The following is a 2943-nucleotide window of genomic DNA, read 5'->3' on the forward strand; positions in this document are numbered from 1 at the left end:
GCTGCGAGCCATGAAGTGTAAATGGAGCAAGCTCTGTCTTGGGCGTGGTTGGAGGTGCTGATAATACTGCGAGTGGCAAGCGGCTGGGGCGTATATGGCATTTGGAAGCGAGATGGCCTAAGGAATGACATTGGTAGCAGACGGCTTCAGACACGTCTTGGCCGCGACGAAAAGCAGGGGCGCCCTACTGTGCCGAAAAAGCTGCATAAGCGGATTCTTGCTGATCGGTGGGCAGCTCTGAAATGCGCGCTCTTGGTGAACCTCGAAAAAGCGATAGTGGCGATGGTTCTGGGTGAGGCTGCTGACGCTCCACAGGCTTAGAGGCATGAAATGGTTGCGTCGGCGGCTTCAAAAAACTGGCAATTGGCGACGGGATTATATTGGCATGTAGACGTTGCGCATCTTGTAGAGCCTAGTGCAGGTGGCGATAAAATCAACTACCGTGGCTGGCCCATGGGCTACTATGGCGGCGCAGATGTGTTGTTCGCGTAAACCCTGCAGCAGGTAATCGATCTTTTAGGCATCAGAGAGTCTAACGGAGCGACGCTCAGTGATCCTCAGCTTAGAAAATGCATACTGGTGCGAAGTTTCGCCCGGTGCCTGGGATACCCTCATAACCTGTTCTTGCCACTCGATGTGGGTCAATTCTCTGGAAAATGTGTCCTTAGCTTCACTCCAGGTGGCCCAAGTCGCGTATTGGTTACCGAACGCGAGATTCCAGTTTCGCGCCGTACTTTTGAGCTTGCTAGCAGCGATCAGGCGTGTGGTGGCGTCGTCCCACGAAGAAACCTCTTGCATTGGTTGCACGTCGTCAAGACCTATGTTGACGCTGTGGCTGTGCGAACCGTCAGACTACGGTATGGAAGATGACAGGTCGGGCAGTGTCGTCACTGTCGTTGCAGGGAGAGGTAGCTGCTGGAGCAGCAAGGCAAGACTCTTCACCGTGGCTGGGTCTAGCGTCAAAGTCAATGTCGGCTTCGAGTAGCTGAATGAGGTTCGCTTAGGAACCGGTGGTGCCCAGTTGTCACGGTTACAATTCTTCCCGTATGAGGTAGATGCCTAAGCGCCACATTGTCACTGGGTCGAGGCGCTCGCACACAATTCCGGGCGTGGTATTTTGTCGAGCCGGCTGCATGCAGGCGGTCACACACACAACACAATCTTGCTGGCGCGTCTGCCAGCAAGCACATGCAGACGCGCACAAAGAGGCGAGAAAGCGAACGGCGCGAAACGTTCGGGAGAGGAATACAAAATGGCGCACCGGCTGTGGAACGACGATGGCAGGCTCAGTTGTCGCGTTGGCATACTTGCGTAGCTGCACAGAGGCTTGGGCGTCGACTGCGCCAGATATGTGAGCTGGGCGCGAAGGCGGGGGCGTTGAATAGGCATGGCGAGGCAAATCAGACTTATTGAAACGAATGCGTTTATTTGCACATAGAACACGACTGACCCCGCCAGCAGCGGGAACAAAAGAAGGCACAGACAAGGCCTGGAGCTGCGTCGGCGTGATGCCACTGGAGGTGGCACTAGTGATTAGCTAGTGATTATGGCATAGGCTGGTGCTCACAAATGACAGACCCCATGTTGACTGTTAACCTAGACTTGCAACAGCATACAGAATTAAGATTTAGCGTAACGAAAGACAGGACGGTGAAAAGGACGGGATGGGCGCTAACTCGAAACTTTCGACTTTTTTATTCAGAATGGGAAAGGTTTAACTTTCACTCATGACCTACCCCTTTACCGTAATATCCAGTTGTTAAATATTAAGCTTAACCTTTTTGACCACCACCTTTGTTGGGAATATTCACCCCGAACTGCCAAAAAACTGCTGCCTTACGATTCTGCACACTCCATGACGGTAAAGCGAGCTATAGTAGCTGTCCAATCTTCGTTCTACAAATCATGTGAGCATGCAATAGAAAAACGCTTTGGGCATGAGATGACCATAATATCGATGCTCACTTGCATGTCTGTGAATTTGCTTCGCAAAACAAAAATTGCCCTGAAAAGCGCTCACGCAGAGCATTTGCACAAAAAAGCACGCCTTGAAGTTATACCTGACGCGCACCGAGTCGCACATAATCTAAAGAAGGTCGCCATGAGGTATAAGGTCCCGGTTGTCTTTTCAGCACCGCTTAAACTTTGCACACTATGCGCGCGAACAAGGAAATGTCCCAAAACTAGCGATAAGAAGCATGCTAAAACTTTTGTTAACTGCATTGAAGGTGTTGTGCATCAAGATACCATTGGATTGTGGCAAAGTATACATCGGCCAAACTGGTCGATGTGTGAATGAGCGCCTACGAGAGCACGCCCCCTCTATAAAAAATGGGACGGGATCACACTTGCCGTCCCACGGCAAGGAATGTCACTATGTACCCGAATTCGGCAAAATAAAAATTTCGAAACGAAGTCGGGACGTCATGGCACGGGAAGTAGCGGAAGCCTTCCATACCAAGCGAAAAAAAGATAACTGCGTGAGCGGGCAATCACTGGTAATCTACGCAAAAGAGTGTGCATTCCTTGATCATTTTCTTGATGTTTGTTGATGTGTGCCCTCACCTGGTGCCTGTTAAATTTTTTAGCACACGTGTGATTTTGCCGAATGTATATGTGCATGCCGTCTTTTCAATAAAAATCCAGTTGCGAGTTTGCGCCGATCCCGTTCTTTTCACCGTACGTGTCTTTCGTCGCGCTGAATCTTATTTCTGTAATATGAACCAACTCGCCCAGCAACACGTCTTACGGTTGCAACAGCTTCTTGCTGGTATTGGGGTAATTTCACCAAATGACATATAGCGCCGCGGTGCATAAACCTGTGGTCGAATTTTTTAAAACTGCGAGTGCCACTTTTAAACTACGCGGTAATGACATGTAAATGTATGTATAGTTTGGTTGTGGAGTCGTGCGGAGGGCCGCGGCGCGTCGTTCTTCAAGCCG

At 50.3% G+C, this 2943-nt stretch overlaps 1 pseudogene; it reads right to left on the reverse strand.

The window, feature by feature from the left end:
* Positions 1 to 375: 375 nt before the first annotated feature.
* Positions 376 to 1072, reverse strand: LOC144166423 (uncharacterized; annotated as a pseudogene).
* Between the last annotated feature and the right edge of the window lie 1871 nt (positions 1073 to 2943).

Source organism: Haemaphysalis longicornis, unplaced genomic scaffold (genome assembly GCF_048455015.1).
Source record: "Haemaphysalis longicornis isolate Haplotype H1 unplaced genomic scaffold, Haemaphysalis longicornis Haplotype H1 scaffold_17, whole genome shotgun sequence".
NCBI lineage: Eukaryota > Metazoa > Arthropoda > Arachnida > Ixodida > Ixodidae > Haemaphysalis > Haemaphysalis longicornis.